The sequence below is a fragment of the Tachysurus fulvidraco genome, chromosome 6 (genome assembly GCF_022655615.1).
Source record: "Tachysurus fulvidraco isolate hzauxx_2018 chromosome 6, HZAU_PFXX_2.0, whole genome shotgun sequence".
Lineage (NCBI taxonomy): Eukaryota > Metazoa > Chordata > Actinopteri > Siluriformes > Bagridae > Tachysurus > Tachysurus fulvidraco.
In genome coordinates, this window is record NC_062523.1 from 23463211 (window position 1) to 23483777 (window position 20567).

A 20567-nucleotide genomic window follows, 5' to 3' on the forward strand; every position below is an offset into this window, starting at 1 on the left:
ACTTTCTGTAATTGCTTTTATATCACTATGTAAGCATGTGTAAACCCATGTGTTTTAAAAGGGTAACATATTCAGCTCATGTGTAGACTTAAAATCTCACTCAAAATAGGTTATTTATTACTAATTTAGTTTTGATTTTTGTTTTGCTTTCTTTGTATTTCTTTGTTATCTTTATTTCTGTGTATCTGTGTTTGAAATGCAATAAAAACACATAACACATTCTGTGCATGTCTCTCAAATATTTTTGATGTCTATTCCTGTACCTAGATAACAGCTATTTTTATTTATTCTTTTTATAATCTAAAATATTTAATACAGATTTTCAAATCAAATTGAATTTGATTGGTCATACACAATGAAATGGAGTGAAATGCTTGTTTTTGACTGTCCAGATCATAAAAATAAACAAAGAATAAAATAATTGTAAAAAATTCCAATATAAACTCTGAAGTACCTGTGATGCAGTAGTCATAGATCTGATTGAAGGCTGCAATCAATTAAAATCTACACAGTAAATGTGCCAGAGTAAAATTTACTCAAATTGAAGAAATTTTTACTCTATTTCATATAACATTTGTTCCCTCTAGTTACTCTTTTGATAGTCAATTTACCAGAGTCAATTATGCTCAATATACTGTTAATATTTTAATATTTCAGGTGATATTTGACTCCATTTAGTGTTTTTTCAAATGAACTCTTGTACAGGGATGCACACAACTTTTTTAGCCAGGTTCTCAGGAGTGCACTTAGAGAATGGAACTGGTACTCACCCTTTGTGCAGCGAAACTAAACATCATCTTCCTCACTGCCCTCCTCACTGTCCACAATTTCAACTGTAGTACAGGACGAACTTACAGCCTCCTGGGCGGTGGAAGTGGTTGCACCTCCCTGGTTAAGTCTAGGATGGGCTGTCTGCATCCATAGCTCTACTGCTGGCTTTGGGTCAAATGTATCTGTACTCATCTTTGACAAGTGAGTGTGCATCAGGGCTGAAAGATGATTATGTGACAGACGGGATCTGTACTTGTTTTTTATTATATTGAGGTGCGAGAAACCCCTCTTACAAGCAGCACTGCTCAGAGGAAGTGTAAGGGACAATTTAAGAATCTTGTAAATGTTGCAGTGACAATCTGGATCACTTGTATTAACTATCTTGACCAAGATAGTGTCGCTGTCAACTGTATTAGACAATTGTATCTTAATAACAGGCATAAACTGTTTCCATATTTTCAACAGAGTCTCGTGCCTCCATGCAGACCATTTGATATTATGAAAATTTCCTTGTTTACAATAGGAAATGCCATTCTCATGACAGTGTTTTTAACACGTGTATTTTTTGCTTCACCTCTGAATAAATAAAACTGTAATAGCATGACAACGGATCGATTAAACGTCACACAATAGGACACCCCCCGATCAGCTGATTTCGCACACTTCTCAAGGGTGTGCAGTGCACAGAACATGCACAAGGGAATCCCCGATCGCAACCATTTTCCGTAGATTCGGTAAAATGACATTGTATGTTGACAGCATTATTGACAGCAGCTCCATCCGTGCAAACGGCAACTAACTTTGCCCACCATTCATCCAAGCCTAAATCGTCGAACAGTTTAACCAGGCCTTCCGTTATGTCCTGCGCCGTTCGTTTTTCTCCAAGTTCAATTAATCCAAGGAAATCAATGGTAAACTCTCCTCTGCTGGACACAGACACAATGTACACAATTTCCTGTTCCGTTTTTGTTATGTCCTCCGATCCATCAAATATTAGACCCCAAAATTCATCTGATTTCAACTTTTCTTAGTTCTGTCTATGCAATGATTCGCGTTCCACCTTCGCGTGAATGATATGTCCCTAATAAAGAAATATCTTCAGCAAATGAAGACATAGGACGTGCGTGTTTAGCCTTATGAAAGGCTAGTAAAAAAATATTACAGAGAGCTGTCCGCTGCTCTTCGCTTATCTTGTTTTGCCAAGAGGGCGATCGGATATTTCTTCTGCAGTTGCATTTCTGTTAGCGATAGCTTGTACAACATTTGTATGCTCCCTGCTTTTTTCGTGTTTATCAAATGCTGGATGACTAAAATTCTTTGTCCCTGTATAGAAAGCACCACTTTTGTCTGCTATATGGGGATGTGCACGACATATCTTACACCACATTTGGCTGCGCTCATCGTCGGATTCAAGCCATGGCACTTCTTGAAGCCACTTCTCGGAGAAAACTCTTTTTTTCTGCTCGGAATCGATCTGACGTTTCTTTTGAGGTGGCGGAATGCCAAAGAAGCTACTTAATGTTTTTTGGATATATCTCACAGTATTAACCTCAATCTAAATCATTCTAAAATGGTGACTGTGCATTAATGCCCGTGATTTTGGGGGCGCATGCGCACCTGCGCACCAGTTGTGTGCATCCCTGCTCTTGTACTATTTTAAACAGTTCCGAGCTACTTGAAATTGACTCTGGACTTTTTAACTCTATTCGAAGTACTTTGACTTTACTCTGCAACAATTTCCTTCCCCTTCAGAGTTGTTTGTCATCAATTCTAAGTGACCTATAAAGAACTTACTCTATTCAAAGTTATTCTTCTGAATTACACCATTCATGTTTACCCATTAAAAGGACCTAAAATGAAAAACTTGCTCTTCAGTCTTAAAAGAAAAATGAACAAACTATATACGCATGTCTCGCAAATTTTATTTTTCAAGCTTATTTTGAAAAAATTAAAATAATGAAAACATAATGATTCAGATATGACAACAGGACGAATTACATGTAACTATATGGTACAATAAACAAATCAGAATCAGAATCATAAGACATCAGAATGTCAAACAGTTTGTGGTGCAAAATATCCTTAACATCCAAAATACAAGGTGCTTCTACGGTATGTGCAACTTCATTTAAGCATGAATATGTTCAAATAAACAAACAGTTTTTAGTGCAGTTGTTATTAAAAGGACATGTTCATCTTTGCCAACAATATTCTGGATTACATGAAATACAGGCATGTCATTTTGAACCTGAACACAAACTGCTAACCCTGGCCGATATATATTTCCACAGTACTTGACCCATTTCACATTTTGGACCTTAGTCCACATGGGCACAATAAGTTTCTCAACCATCTCAGTGCCAACTTCCATTTTATTCAAGGGGACCATTTTCCCAGGACCTAATTTCATGTCATTTGGATCAAATGTTTGCCAAATGTAAGCCATTTGGCACTGGTGTATCTTTGCTAATGTTTTTGTTATGTTTTTATAGCTTTTCAGCTGCTTTTTAAAAACATCATGCTTTGCTTCATAATGCATGCACCAACAATGTTGCAGTGTTCAAATTTTCTGCATACAACTAAGGTAATGCACCATACAATGATGATTGGGCAACAATTTCTTTTCAGGAAACAATTGCTTAAACAAACTGTGGTGCTCTGCAATCAGGTGTTTCAAATAAATGGTGATATAACTGAAGAAAACACTATACTATCTAAAGCAATAAAATTAACAAATACCAGTGCTGATCATTAGGACACACAATATAAAAAAAAAATAATGGGCAGATAACATAAAAAAATAATGGGCAGATAACACAGTAAACACCAGCTGAGTGTCATTTAAGCCCTCGCCGGCTTACCAATTGCACACACCTGACTCTCATTTCACTCTCATCAACCACCATATATAATCCCCTCTCTCACCCCACTCACCGTCAGTTATTATCCATGGTTTTGCTGTTCATTCCTCTACACTCCCGTGTTCGTGTTCAGCTTCGTGCTTCTCCTAAGCACTCCCCTGGGTATTACACTGACTGCCTTTCTTCCCAATACTCTGGACTTTGTGGGCCGCGCTTCCACCATGCACCACCGGATTACTTCCGTGTTTTTTGCAAATAAACTCTGTTTGCTTTCACTCCGGCTTCCTCCTCTTTGTCTCACATAACAGAATAACTGACCTTCAAAAATTAAAGGTAGGGACCTTTCCGCTCTTACCTGACTATGGAGAACCGACTCAGCACCTCCTCAGACCCGGTTCGGGATCTCGTCACCGCGCTTCGAGCCGCCTTTCCCTCCATCGATGACATACTGATCTACTCCATGAACCTGGAGGAGCACCATACCCACGTACGTGAGGTCCTAGGGGCACTTTGTTCACAACAGCTCTACCTTAACCTCTCAAAGTGTGAGTTCCACCATAAGGAGGTGCAGTTTCTGGGCTACGTCATCAGTGCACGAGGAATACAGATGGATGAGAGAAAGGTTAGAGCAGTAAGGAACTGGCCCGTCCCAGAGACGATTAAGGAGCTCCAATGCTTCCTGGGCTTCGCCAACTTTTATCGGCGGTTCATCCAGGGGTACAGTCAGATCACCGCTCCCCTCACTTCTCTCCTCAGGGGTAAGGCACGGACCCTGAGTTGGACCAAGGAGGCCCAGGGGGCATTCAAGGTGCTCCGCCAGCGCTTCTGCTCCGCCCCGTGTTACGTCATCCAGACCCCCGGAGGCCCTTTGTGGTTGAGGTAGATGCCTCCTCAATGGGGGTGAGGGCCGCTCTCTCTCAGCAGGCAGGCACCCCACCACAGCTCCATCCATGCGCCTTCTTCTCACACAAGCTCTCGGCGGCAGAACAGAACTATGACATCGGAAATCGTGAGTTACTGGCAATAAAACTTGCTTTGGAAGAGTGGAGACACTGGTTAGAGGGCGCAGAGCACCAGTTTACCGTGATCACTGACCACAAGAATCTCCAGTACTCAATCCCAGGCAGGCTCGCTGGGCCCTTTTCTTCACTCTGTTCCAGTTCCACGTCACCTACCGAGTGGGGTCGTATTCGGGCCTGAGGAACCCAGCGATCCAGATCCCATCCTTCCTCCTTTATTCGTCATGGGGCTTATTCTCTGGGACATGGACAGTGAAATCTGAGCAGCCCCATCCAGGAGCCCACCCCCGGAGGGTGCCCCGAGGGACGTGTCTTGGTTCTTAGTTCTTAGTTATTATCCATGCCTTTCTTCCCAATACTCTGGACTTTGTGGGCCACACTTCCACTGTGCACCACCGGATAACACAGACTGCCTTCCTAACTCTGGACCTTTGTGGGCCGCGCTTCCACCACGCACCACCGGATTACTCTACTTCCGTGTTTTTTTGCAAATAAACTCTGTTTGCTTTCACTCCGGCTTCCTCCTCTGTATCTCGCATAACACCCTCTCTTAATTCTACACCAGGAGGTTTGTTGTTTTGTTCCATAAAGCCATAGTTAATACTCTGAATTCTTCTGTGTACTTCTGCTGATGTAATTGCCAATCAGGTGCTGAATGAGTAATTTCATCTCATATTGTGCAATCCCCTCTAATATATCATGCATAATATCAACTGAAAATTTTGCAGGGGTGTGAAAATATTGCAAAGAATTTAAAAGGCAAGACTTTTTTCTCCCATTACATAAGGAAGACTGGGATGGATCTGCATTCTCTGGTAGTGTTCTGCATGAAGTTCTTTAGATTGCAATGACATCCTTAGACTATCTTCACTGAACACTGTCTGAAAGTCCTCTTTCTCTAGTAGGCAAATGCGGCAACAGTACCTAGCATTAAACGATTCCACAAAACCAAATATGGGATGGACACCAAGGTTGTCACAAGTAACTTGGACAATGGTTCCAGGGGCATCGTAAGTGGGGGAAAAGGGTGACTGAGTACATAAGGCCCTGGCATGTGTAGCGTCTGGTACGGGTCATAAAATTTCATGTCCCAGGCACACTAAATTTCGGCCACGCTACCTTTCAATCAACCGATGAGCAACCCAGTTTTACGATTTTATTGAGGGCTACATTCCACAGTGACACACACACGCAACTGCCTCCAGAATGCCTGGAGCCTACACAAAGACCAGATAACCCCATGCCGCTTCTCTGATTGAACTCATAGGGGCCCTCAACCAGAACACACACACACACAAACACGCACACAACACAATGGGACATTCCTTTTACTAATAAAATGAGTGAATAAGATGCCGCCACATCCCACGGCATTAAGCCATACTCGTATAAATCTCCTCCCCAATTATACTGATACTATAAGATTCTTATTCTTGTAACCCTGTTGTAATGTGTTTCTTCTTTAAGGCTTGCCTGACTTAAAATGATTTGCTCCTTACTTTCCTGACAAGGGTGTATTTTATTCATGTGTCAGAACACAACGCTGTAGTAACATCAGTTATACTTTGATTACTGATCTGTGTATGTAATGTACCGCTGCCTTTATACCGTCATTACCCTTCATGTTTAGTATCCAAAAGACCCCCAAATTATCGGTTACTCATTTTTCAAACAATGGTGTATTTTATTTGAGCATGAAATGCGCCATACCGTTTTAATACACCTTGGATAAAACTTTAAAGTCATCTAAAGGTTTTATAGCTAAACCACGCCCACAGACACCTGAAACAAAAGGAGTTTTTACCTCCGAAATCTCAGGCCGTAGTATTGGCCATCTCCCCAAAGATGGGTGGAGTTCGAGACATTTAAAATGTCACAAACACCACCAATCGGTGGTCAGATTTAAGTTTCTGTGACAATTTCCCAGTTAGGGTGTGATTAATTTTTAAGTCTAAGTTTGCCATTCCTTTCCTTCCTTTCTAATTTCTTATTTTCCAGTCTCTTCCTCCCTTTCCCCAATTTTAATTTCTTTTGTGTATTTTTATTTTCATCTTTGTCTTCTCTATTTCTTTTGTTTGTTTGTGTAGTTAGTTTTATGTTGTGTTTGTCTCATTCATTAAACACCATATTTTTGTGCCACAAGTGATTGTCTCTGAGTATCGCTCACAAACTTAAGGTACCTGCAACATCTGGTCTGAACTACATGCTCTATTAAGTTAATTTAATTTAAATTACGGTATAAAGTAAAAGGGAAGTGAATCTTTCTTGGCCGGGAAGATACCTCCTTCATAGAATTAATAAAGATTACTTGCTCTGTTCGGCGGACAAACAGACCAAATAAGTGTAACGTTAATTCCATTACCGTCAATTTCAACTTAGCTTAAAATATTTAGGAGTCACTATAACATGTTATTACTTATAAATATTTACCTTGCTTCGTGAGCCAAAATCGCTACACATGTGAGGGGCCCTCGACGATCATTTTATAATTTGTATTAATTTTATTATGTTATTACTGTATCTGTGCGATCTATTTGACAGTCGCGCTTATGTGCTACTTCTAGTTCTCTGCTGCTTTGACACAAACCTGCGTAGACCCCTCCCACCTCGAGCGTGTATGCAGCAATGCACAGACTGGACATAATTTTAGTTGGTTGCCTAGAAGCAGTGAGTTTGTGAGTGTTCCGCTGGTGTTGAGAGACGACATACTCGCGCCGCCTTTGCACATGATGTCAAAAGCAAAATCTGGCTATCAGAAAAGAAAGGAGAGGGAGGAGAGAAAAAGAAAACAAAATGAGGGAAAACAACTCCTCACAAGTTTTTTTCTAAAGAGAGCAGGTGAGATCTAAAGCACTGCACAATGTCAGAACTAGCCAGTAAAATACATGCTTGCTAAGTGTGAGAAGTATTTTTAGAGATTAAATGTAAATATAAAACAATGTTTGCACATTGTGTGTTTTTGCATCAAAACATTATGAACCTGGTCCAACATTTTACATGAATAATGGTATATATAATTGTAAACTGGCAAAGTATGAATGAATTAAAAAAAATTAAGCACATAACTCTGTTCCAGAAACAGCCACAGAAAGTGAACTGCAATTTTTTATAAAAAGATACTGAGTTGTTCCATCTATTTTAAAGGTTAGGACATATTATGATCAAAATATGATATGCAGTGCTGCTGCATTGACATGAATGCAAATAGCACGTTGTTATACTATTTTATACATGATATACTTTTACATTATCATTAAAAAAGTGAAATAGGGGCCCCACACAGTATCTTTGCATAGCACAGGCCCACAATCCTGTGCTACGCCCCTGGATGGTTCCATAAACTGTATCATCAAATAAAGGAATCTGAATTCCATTGGTTTCCAGTGTTGAGATATCCTGGACAAGTGGCTCTAGTATTTTATAAAACCCATATATTTTGATATATTGTGCATGAAATAAAGTGACTAAATGGATATTTAGTAAACTGGAGTTGTATTTAGGGGAAATATTTCCAAGGGTAGAAAGCTCCTAACTTATTTATTCCTTGTTTTGATCCAAGGGGGTTTACACATTCAAATTCATCAAAAAAAGTTGGATCTGAACTGAATGCCTTTGTTTTGAGAAGAGTTCATGAAGAACTCTCCACCGTGTATGTCATAAAGAACATTTGGTTTTTGTTGTGAGTCTCTCGCCATCATATCTTTATTTTAGGGTGCTTATAAATGGACTGTAATGTCTCTAGAATTGGTAGTCAATGACAATAAACCAATTCTGGATCCTACGTTTCTTTGGTCCAACAGCTTTACGGCTGGAGACTTTCTCCAATTCTATCCAGGTCCCCATGGATACTGGTACCAGTCTGTGAAAGAATGAAAACATATTAGAGCCAACATGGCTTAACAGTTAGTCAATATGCAGCATGAATAAAGATGCATAGATGTCTTCCACTAAAGTTTCTGTACTTACTTCCAAGAGATTCCAATAGATTGTTACTAAGTATGTGTGAAGTAGAAAAGAATAAAAGAATTTGGAGGACAGATGGTCTTTAAGTACCTGTCTGAGAAATAACCTGACTATCTAAAGCAATAAAATGAACAAATACCAGTGCTGATCATTAGGACACACAATATCTCCAAAAATAATGGGCAGAAAATAATCTGAGAAAAGTTCAAGGTCACACAGTAAAGGAACAATATAAAATAGTTTCAATTGATATGCTCCATTAACCTTGATGAATTTCACAAGATTATCACATGCTTGTATAACTGAGTTTTTTCCCGGTCTTTTGCGGCCTTGACTTAAAGTGGCACTTAAAGGTGAACCTGAATCAGAATTGATGACATGTTGCTGTCCCAACCTGGAGACATGGAAAACAAAATGATTTAATTTATAGGCCTGTAAGTTTGGTTTTTAGCTAGAAGGTGTTGAACATACCATCCTACTCAATTTCACTTGACTTAACATTACTTGGAAGATGAGCCTGAATAAATACATTAACTAGTATTAACAGTTTGACTAATATTATGAAAAGTCTTGATTATAAATGTACGATGTCATACAATTAAACTGTATCTACAAGACATAAACCATGCTTTTGTTATTCAGAGCTCCAAATGAAAACAATTTCAGATTGTAAACAAGTAATTTTCATACAGTTTACCCATTACAAGTCGGTATGAAACATGCATGTCTAATGGGTAAAGTTGTGACCTCATTTGAAACTTTTGCCATGAATTTTTAATTTCATCCTAGTTAACTTAAGATATAGCACAATATAGTTACCTTCTTCAACTTCATTGGCTTTCAGCAAATTGGATGAGGATTTATAGCTCACAAGTCTGTGAGAGGCCACGGCTCTGGGCAATAACCTTTGGTTTTATGCTGGTGGACCACTTCTCCAACAACTTTGCAGAGGTTGCATCACCAAATAGAAGTCTAAAATCTTGATCCATCTGCCAAAGATAATAAAAGTCAGTACCAAAGTAGGAACTAAGTTTGTTTACCGAACAAGTCTGGGTTACGGCAGAACAATAGAACTTGATTTTATCTTTATAATTCTCACATTCCAAGCCTGGTATATCCTGGAATCGTGGGAAAATCGATAGAATATCAGTTGACTCTTTAGGGTCATGAAGCAGCTTCTGGCGATAGGCCTGTGTTATCTTTTCCTTTACCGCTGCCTCGTCAGCTGTCCTGACACTAAAGTTCATCATTTAACAATCTCCTTTGGAGGGATACCTTTCAGTAGTTGGCCCTCCTGAAATTGTTTAAGACAATATGAAAACCACATTTGTAATTCTTTTTATTTTTAAAGCACAACACGTTAACATCAAAGAAGATAAATGATGGAAAATAACATGGAAACATTAATATATATCCCAGGATGACATTTAAATTTGCCAACCAAAATCAAAATATCAAACTTCAAATACAAGTCACAAATATTAAGATGAGTAAAATAATACAATAATGCAAAAGTTGCCTATTCATTTATAAAATAAAAAATAAAATGTTAATCAAGCCTTGCAGCCAAGCACTGATTAAACATCAAATTTTGCACTTGTTTGTGGTTGCTGTGGGTGTTTCATCTGACCATCCAAAGCTTCTTTTTGCAGAGTTTTAATTCTCCATGCCAAAAATCCACTTCCATCTTCTGGATTGTAATAATGCTCCTATGACCAGAACAAACAGACCTAAATGTTATACATTACTAGACTAAGAAAATAAATACCACTTCAATTATACTGTAAATAATATTTATTTTGCAAGATGCAGTAAATCCTCCTTCTGTAAATCAAATAGTTTGAGAGTCAACAGCTACTAATATAGCCAAGTTTGCTCCTGGGGTCAACCAAATTTGGGAAGAGGGAGATGATACTCTTTGCATATTGCTCCTTCAAGTGTCGGGAAGGCCTTGTTCTACACACACAAACAGAAACCAATTATAACACAACATCAGAAACATTCATTTACAAGGTACTGTATAAACAACCTACCCATGTTCATTTGTCAAAGGTGCTACCAAGAATTTCATCATGTCACGACTTCGGCTATCTGACAGACTTTTAGTGCGAGCGTATTCTTTTCAAGCTTTTCACCTCCAGTGCTGGTCTTTAGGATATCTTCGATCATCTGAAAGAGGGATATATCTATAATATAGAGCAAAGATGAGAAAATAACAACTGGTAACTGTATATTGTTCTAAATATTTTTAATATGTAAGTAATTTTATATAGATGTAATTCAGAGACAAGATTAGTGATCCCTACTTGAGCAAGATGTTCCTCTGCTTGATTTTTTTTAGGAGGATTTCTAATCAAAATTGCTGTGTCGTCAGACTCTGATGTGCCTTCGGTATCTCCTATTGAGCTTGAGCTTAAAGAATCTTCAGTATAAACCATACCTATATACCTGATTAACTGTTCATACTATTTTTATATCATGTTATACAGCTATTGAGAATTAGTACAATAGATACATTAGTCTATGCAAAAATAAATTGGTGAATATTGCTGAAAATAAACAGAAAAAATGTATAATCATGTAAAACAATTTACCATCAAAACGTACTTTGCCTGGGATCAAAATTTCTAGAACACCAAGGTCTGGTCGTGTCAGCAGGTATTCAAATGCTTCCTCATTAACCTTTGTCTTCAAGTCATCAAAAACTTTCACATCCATAGTAGATCAAATTTCTTGCCAACTGAAGGATGACAAACCATTGCCAAATTAACAAAAACCAGCAATGCCAAAGGAAGTTGGAGTTAATTTTATACCCCATAAGATACAACCATAAACTTAGGTTAATACTAGTAAAATTTTTAGAAGGAAAAGTATTAATGATATTAATTAACAATGTTAAAGTTTCTCCTCTTACCACATTCCAAAAACTTTTGAAACGTAAAAGATTTTGAAGAAAAAATATATTTTTTGCTATCTTTGAACTTCACTCTGACAAAATTGTTGGTTTGCATCCTTAAGGAAGCAAAAAGATGAACACAAGGCAATAATACTCACTGTCAGATGAAGATGACATTCAACATGAATTATTTTTTTCGTCACTGGAGTGTTTTTAATTTGTAATAACTGTTCAACAGTTTATGTATGGTGCTAGCATGCTATAGTGCATCATTTTTCCTCATGGATGTCTGAAAATATAATCTGAATGGCACCTCAGTGCTAAAACTCATGCATTCAGATGGCGATTTATTCACAATTTAGGAGTGGGTTTTGTACGAATAAAAGTGTCCATATAAAAAAATCACAAGGTCATTGCAATAATGGCGCAATCGCACATTTGCTGAGGAGTATGAAAATTCAGTGTGAGTGCCCTAACACTTGCAAAAATATTCTTTAATCAATGATCAAAAGCACAACAACGAGCTTGTGAATGAAAGGGTACAACATTCTGGATTCAGACATCAAAAAAATAACGAATAGCCACTGCAAATATTTATAATACCTTACGTTGCCGTGAGAAGTTAGAGTCTGAATAGGGCTAATGCACATCAAAATGGCCTCCAGCAATCCAGTTAAGGCTGTTAACTCTTTACTGAGTCAAGTACATGTGGTGCACAACTTGATCCTCACCACAATAATTTAGCTTACAAACATTTAATAAACAGTTGGCAATTTCACTGGTGTCATTTAACGTTCGTTACATTTGTAATATTAACTATTTGCTTTCAAGATTAGTCCGACTTCTAAATTAAGCAAAGTTCTAAAATTAAAATCAATCCGGATATCGATATGAGCTCAAAATAAAGGCTCAAAACTAAAATAAATAATTGGACTTAAAAATGTACCTAGTAGAAATGTGCCTTCTCTTCTGATTCCACAAGCTGCAATGCTGGATGACCGTGTACAGTAATGGCGAATAAATTAAACTTTGTGAGGAGACAATGTGGAGTCACAGCTACTCTGTAATTTTGTTCTCACTCTACTGACACATTTTACTCTGTACATTCAAAATAGAGCAAAAACAACTATTTTTGAGGAAAAGAATATTGTCTCTGGAAAAATTACTCTATTTTCCCTTTGTACTCAAACTAACACTGTACATCAGCCAACACTGTACTCATTTAAAACAAACAAACAAACAAACAAACAAACAAATAAAAACAAAATAAACACAAAAACAATTCAATCACTGAATGAGGAATTAGCATGTTCTGTGGCAAGTCATAAGGGGAGGAGTTTCACCAAAGAAAGTATAAAGTCAAGCTGTCCTGTACTTCAAAACAGAAAAGTCTCTTGCTTCTTTCTACGAAGCTCACTTCAGAACTATAGACCACAGATTTACATAATGATGGCAACTCCAACAAATCCAAGAATACCTTTATGCTTTTTAAGTACACAGTACAGGAAGACATTTCAAAACTCATGTAAACTCAAAAAACATTTGTTTTAACTGAAAAGTAGTCAAGACGAAGGATTACTTTGTTTTCATTTTTGAAAATTTCTAATCTTGAGTTCAATATTTAAAACCTGTCATTATAACTGGAGCTAAAGATACTGCAACAACAGATCATGGAAAAAAATCTAATTCTGTCAGGACCACTTTGTCAAATTAGAATTTATTAGATGATAGCATACAGTTAGTGTTGGTGGTATGGTTCTGTTCTGGGCAGGAATCCACGCGCCCGTCCGTGCACATGCATGGACCGAGAGGGGAGAGCAGCAACTAGAAAATAGAATAAACCACCACCCACAAATTAAAATTATTGACATGCAAAGTAATACTTCTGTTAGGTATCCCTGTATGCCTTATGTTTCTTTTAGTCTTTAAATCTTAATGTAATGCTTAGTCTACTGGTTTTCTACATAGGCCTATTGATAAAATAATCATTTGAGCATTGTGTCATTCTGTTCAGGCCCAACCACAATTATTGTATGCTTTATCTTTCTTTTAGTCTTTCAATTTTAATGTTATACTTAGCTTAATGGTTTTCTATTTATTTTTATAAACATAAAATAAAAAATTGAGCATTGTATCATCACAGGCTAAACAACCTAACAGTGCCTCTAATTGTCTTTGTTCGCTCTCATTGTGCACTGAGTCCACCTAATTTTGAATTTCATAGTGTGCAGATGAAGCTTGTCTCTGATTGGATAATCACGGGAGAAGCACGATTGACATCAATAACGAGCGAGTCAGACAGCTGCATTTGCTAGAGAAAAAACAGAGGCATAGCAGAAATCTTCGTACAACTTTGTCATTTTAAAATCATTTTAAAAGTTTTTAGGACAAATCTACGATTTCAACACAGGTTTTTTGGAGGATCTGCTGCTGTTCATCCAGAAAATGTAAATTTTGCACGGTAACCTTCATATTTAGGCTACTTTTTTTAGAGACCAAGTGAAAATGTGTGCTGAAAGCCCATGGTGTAGGCTAAGTTACATTAACAGTTAAGCTAGCACTAGTTGATATTTAAGATAGCTAGATCAATTGGTGATAACTTAGTTTAGCTGAAAAGCATAGGCAAATGTTGTACCCTTAAAAAAAGGGAAAAAGTAACGGGAGAAGGATGAAGAGAAACACACACGCGCTCTTGCCTTCACTCGTCTGTATTGAATGAGGAAGAGGCGCGTGCGTAAGCAATTCCCCTCCCCCTACCAAAGCCCTCGGGCATCACCAACACATCGACGAGTAATCAATCCATACAGACAATTCTTTTGTAAAAAGAATTTGGATACATTAAGAGGCTATATACCACATTGCAGTGTGCATAGAAATGAGCCCTGTTGTCTTGTGTTGTCCAACTGTAGTCAAACATTTACCACTTACTCAGCTTTCAAGGGCCATAATTAGCATGTACACAATGCACCTGCACCGCAAGCTGCTCTTATAGCTGTTGTTGCGGATTTAAAATGCGCCATTTTATTATGTTCCCGCCATTTTCACACTTTGAAAGAACTAGTGTCTCACTTAAATGATCATATTAGAGAAGACAGGTCTGTGTCATGTCCAGTAAGTGGTTGTATGATCGTGTTTACAAAAAAGTCATCATGTACTTCTCACATGTATAGGAAGCATAAAGCATGCTCCCCAGATGGTATTGTACAGGGAAACTCCCCTCAGCCCCCATTTGTCATTAATACAAATTACATTGACATTAATATAAGTGTTACCTGATGCATGTCCCTGCTCTGTTAAGCGTATGTACTATATTTTTTTCTGTTGTGTTTGAAGGTGGGATTTTTTTTCTTCAGTGCAAATATGAGTGACTCAGAGCAAACCTTCCTAGATGTCACCATCATGGAAGTCCTACCAAAACTTCAAGCAATAAGCAAAAACATCCTGGAAGAGCACTGGCAGTCCATTGGAGTCGAGACGTATGATGATCTAATGTTCATAACGGAGGTTGATTTGTTGACAGCATTAAGACCTGTACAAGCCAGAAAGCTTTTTCTGTTTGGAAACAGAAATGTATGTAAAAACAGCACAGACCACCACACAACTATTCAAAATCAAAAGCAGACATGGACATTGTGTAATATTGTACAGTGGGAATCATTATAATCTTATTTTTTTGTCATTTAAAGACCACACTCCCGAGAACAGCTCACTATCATCTGTGGAAGCTTCTCTACTCTATCATCAACCTCCTCCAGCAGCCCAGGACTTGACACACATTGGGATGACAACTTTGAAATTAAATGGGTTAAATTTCTGAGGAAGTGATGCATTCTTTGGAGAGGAGAAAAAAACCTGGCACAAAACTGATGGCGGCAAATGGTCCGGATTGTTTTGACTGAGATGATGGAAAAATTCCCTTGTGTAGGTAAAAAGCATTAATCTGATATTGCAACAAAAATGGTGGCAAAATATCCCAAATCTCTCCAAGATGTAATAGAGTGGGATATTGTTGGAACAGGCTACCATTCCCTTGACAAACAGTTGTAAAACAGAATTGAAAATGTGAGGCACACTTCAACACCCAAAATAAGAAAAAGAAAACAGACTGATGTCTCAGACCAGACAGAGGAGATTCCATTACAAGAGACCGCAGCAATACAGGACACTTACGGGTGCATCAAATGGAATGTAATATTTATGCCCATTTCAACTCAGGAGAGCCAGCAGCAAAAGATGGAAAAACCCCAGGTGATGTTCCAACACTCTGATGCCAATCCAGAGGAGGTATAATGTGTACGTGGAAATGAAGTCCACACACAGCGTCAACCAGGGAAAAAGTATCAAATGCCAAGTGGCCGTTTTGTTTTGATGAACTTGGCATGTCAGTCCACTTCAAGGAACTCACTGGGATTGACCTCAAAGAGACATTACATTCACACGATATTTGGATTTGAAGGGAAAACCACATGCCATTAAGAGCATAGAATTCTCTTCAGTTTAATGAATGTTGCCTTCTGGTAAAGACTGTAATAATTTAAAATATTCATTCTGGAATACATTTTCCTGCTGTTTTAAGGAAAAGAATATAGTTGTCTTTGTGTGGGGCTTATGTAAGATGTTTTTTTTTTTTTTTGCATTATGTAGTTCATTTTGATGTTTGTTTTGGATTTATGATGGATTTAATGCATAAAGTCTGATTTGGAGAAATGTGTGTAAATGCATGAAACTGCTCAAACTGCTGTGATGAGTGCTCAAGAAGGCATGTTGTGCTAGCAATCTAACTGTAGGGGGCTCTAGCAGGAAAAAAATGTGCAAGCAAGGACTGAAAACTGAGTTAATAAGAAAAAAACGGAAAGTTTTTGGTGTGTGAATAAGCTTGGAAGTAGCGCTTCCATTTGTAAGCAGAGAGAGAAAATAAAATACAATAAACGAACCCATCAAATCATGCACGTCTGGAACTTAATTTATTTCAGCATGCAACATTTGTATATGTGTGGTATTAAAATAAAAGGTATATTTGCTTTCCTTACCAGTTCTGGGTGTTATTGTATAATTTATCAACTTTTATTTTTCTGATGCTGCCAGTTTTAATTGTAAGTTTTTCAGTTCACTTAAGTATTATGTAAATACTTGCAAGTGAACTGTAAAATTTACAGTAAAAACCAGCAGCTGTGGTTGCCAGAAATCTACCGTTAAAAAAAAAAAAATAGTCACAATTTTCTGTGACTACAATTTTCCTAATCCTGATATATGACTTTTTATCAACTGCACATTCTACTGTCACATGCTCAGATGTTTTGCATCAGCTACCTGTGCACTTGGCCCCGCCCACTCAGACCTGCTTCATTCCGTTACAACCATGGCAGCACAGACAGAGGGAGGAATACCTATAAGCGCAGTAAGTAAACTTCATGTTATAACTTTAATTATTTGTCCTTATTTGACAAAAATCAAGTAAAGGTGTCAGTGAAAATGTTGTTAAAGGAAATTGTTGAACAATAGATGAACATTCTGTGTATAACACTGCGCACCTGAAATTGTCCGGTTTGTTCGTGAAATATTTCTAATCCACCCCTCTTACGGGTCGCCAAAGTCACCACTAGGGGATGACCCAGAAACAAGCTTCAATTCAACTTTAAAGCATCAAATCCTCCAAAAACACAAAAAAACCTATTCACCTAGTAAAGTTTATACTCTCAATAATTTTTTAAGCCCACACACAAAGCACAGGTCCTATCGAATCAAATAAGGTCCTAACGAATCAAATAAGCCCTCATTTGAGCCAATCGGTGCTTGTATGGCAGAGGCTGAGAAGCCAATGATGGCATGACCTCATTTTTGGGAACCCGCATTTGACTGACAATTACTCCTTCCAATAGCAATGAAATGGGCTGGGACCTATACAGCTGTTTAGCCAATAAGCAGACGATTCCAGCACTATGCGGCATGCCTTATGTTCTTTGCCTGTGTCTGCGTGAACTGGATGCGCAGAAGAATTCTTGCGTAATTCCTGACCTTTTGTCCCTCTTACAGCTCAGGGTGTCAAGTTACAGGCCTGTTTTCACACCAGAGTGATAGAGAGAGAGTCTATGCTTGTTTATGGCCTTTCAGACTGAGCATGCAGCCTTTTATTTCAAAGTTATATAGTAAACAAGTACACAAAAACACTGCACCAGACGACCATGTCCGTAGAAAAATATTTTTATTGAAGCCATTTTTGGGTCTTTTGACTTGAAATTTTTTTTGGTGAAAGCCAAGACATGTGGCTATGACCCTCAGTTGTTATTTGGTCCCTAGCATGTTCCAGAAAAATAAGATTAATCAGTTTATCAGGTAAACAACCCAGGCAGAAATGAAAACCTGCATTCAAACCCCTGTAACTTTGTGCCAGTAAGGCCTAGAATCAATCTGAACTAGTTTCAGAAACTAGTTTCTGAAACTAGAGAATCTCTTCTTTCAAATGAGACCAGGCTCACCCCTGTGTGTCAAAGTATCTGGGAGCTGTACCACTTTTTGTTGGGTAGGTCATGTAGGCGAAAAACCTGCAAAAGGGGGGCAATGCCGCTAATGAAGTAGCAGTGTGTCGCCTGTAGATGGCGATGGTTAGTGTATAATAAACACCATGAGTGCTCAAAATAGAAATATTCTAATACTTTATACTAGCAGTGTAACACAGGGCGTAATCTGTATATGATCAATTCTTCAAGTAGTTTCAAATAATATAGTTTTATACTATTGGACATGGAAGCAACCACCACAAGATCTTGAATCATGAAAACTTATTCATTAACTAAAGATGTATAAATTGCATGAATAAGCTGCATGAATTCTGCTTTATCATGGATAATATAAACCTCAAACTGCTTCTGTCTACACAATTGAGTGCTTCTGTATTGAATGCTTATATGTTTAAACAATCATTTGTATACAGTATTCTTAAAAATAATAGCAGTACAATGTGACTAACCACAATAATCCAGGTTTTTAGAATTTTTTTATTGCTACAGGGCAAACAAGTTAGCATTCATGATATGCATGCTCATAAGGCTGGGCAGTTGGGCAATTAGTTGAAAGGGGTGTGTTAAAAAAATAGCAGTGTCTGCCATTGACTGTACAAACTCAAAACTGTTGTACAAACGTTTTTGTTTCTAGGATTTAGCAATCCTGTGAATCACTAAACTAATATTTAGTTGTATGACCACAGTTTTTTAAAACTGCTTCACATCTGTGTGGCATGGAGTCAACCAACTTGTTGGTTCTCAGCTGTTATTCCACTACATGATTCTTTAACAACATTCCACAATTCATTTACATTTCTTGGTTTTGCTTCAGAAACAGCATTTTTGATATCACCCCACAAGTTCTCGATTGGATTAAGGTCCGGGTATCGTGCTGGACACTCTATAACATTAATTTTGTTGGTTTGGAACCAAGACTTTGCTCATTTACTAGTGTGTTTGGGATCATTGTCTTTGTTGAAACAACCATTTCAAGGGCATATCGTCTTCAGCATAAGGCAACATGACCTCTTCAAGTATTTTGACACATGCAAACTGATCCATGATCCCTGGTATGTGATAAATAGGCCCAACACCATAGTAGGAGAAACATGCCCATATCATGATGCTTGCACCACCATGCTTCACTGTCTACTGTGGTTTGAATTCAGAGTTTGGGGGCTGTCTCACAAACCGTCTGTGGCCCTTGGACCCAAAAAGAACAATTTTACTCTCATCAGTCCACAAATTAGACGTCTTCTAACTGTCACAGTACTTACAGGTAACTCCAGACTATCTTTGATCATCCTAGACCCGATCATTGGCTGAGCCTTTGCCATTCTGGTTATTCTTTGATCCATTTTGATGGTTGTCTTCTGTTTTCTTGACATCTCTCTGGTTTTGCTCTCCATTTTAAGACATTAGGGATCATTTTAGCTGAACAGCCTATAAGTTTTTGCACCTCTTTATAGGTTTTCCTCTCTCCAATCAACTTTTTAATCAAAGTATGCTGTTTTCTCAACAATGTCTTGAACGACCCATTTTCCTCAGGCTTTCAAATGCTTGTTCAACAAGTGCTGGCTTCATCCTTAAATACTGGCCACCTGATTCACACCTGTTTTTTCACAAAATTGATTACTTTAGTGATTGAATGCCACACTGCTATTTTTTTTTAACACACCCCTTTCAACTAATTGCCCAATTTCACAGCCTTATGAGCGTGCATATCATGAATGCTGGGTCTTGTTTTCTGAGAATCTACGGCATCTACTGGTAACTTGTTTGCCATGCAGCAATAAAAAATATACTAAAAACCTAGATTATTCTGGTTAGTCACATTGTACTGATATATATATCTTATATATATCTTATTGTGGTTTTAAAATTAGCATATTTATTGAGCAGTTCTGTTTAAATAAGCACGGTGGCTTAGTGGTTAGCACGTTTGCCTCACACCTCCAGGGTTGAGGGGGTCGATTCCCGCCTCCGCCTTGTGTGTGTGGAGTTTGCATGTTCTCCCCGTTCCTTCGGGTGTTTCCTCCGGGTACTCCGGTTTCCTCCCCCGGTCCAAAGACATGCATGGTAAGTTGATTGGCATCTCTGGAAAATTGTCCGTAGTGAGTGTGTGTGCCCTGCGATGGGTTGGCACTCCGTCCAGGGTGTATCCTGCCTTGATGCCCGATGACGCCTAAGATAGACACAGGCACTTAGACACTTTTTTTTTTTGTAATTGTTGTTGTTTTCTATCAAAACATTAGCTACAGGGTATGAATATTAAGATGTTGTTGTTGTTAGAGAATTCAAATAGTAAAGTAAATGAATGCCTATGTCAAAAGCTTACAGCACCTGGTATTCCCAGGCAGTCGCCTATCCAAGTACTAATCAGGCCCGACTCTGCTTAGCTTCCGAGATCAGGCATTCTCAGAGTGGAATGGCCGTAAGCTAGAGGAAAGTTGGAATGGAACCCATTTAAAAATTGTTTGTTTTTTCTTTTTCTTTATATATTTATTGATTGATTGCTTGTTTTCTATCAAAACATTACCCACAGGGTATGAATATT

General features: G+C 38.1%; 1 protein-coding gene and 1 pseudogene across 1 annotated transcript in view; one reads left to right on the plus strand and one right to left on the minus strand.

The window, feature by feature from the left end:
* Positions 1-20567, plus strand: part of LOC113641046 (NACHT, LRR and PYD domains-containing protein 1b allele 2-like) — a 147609-nt gene that overhangs the window by 40203 nt on the left and 86839 nt on the right. The gene's annotated exons all lie outside the window — the stretch shown is intronic.
* Positions 20342-20450, minus strand: LOC125144491 (annotated as a pseudogene).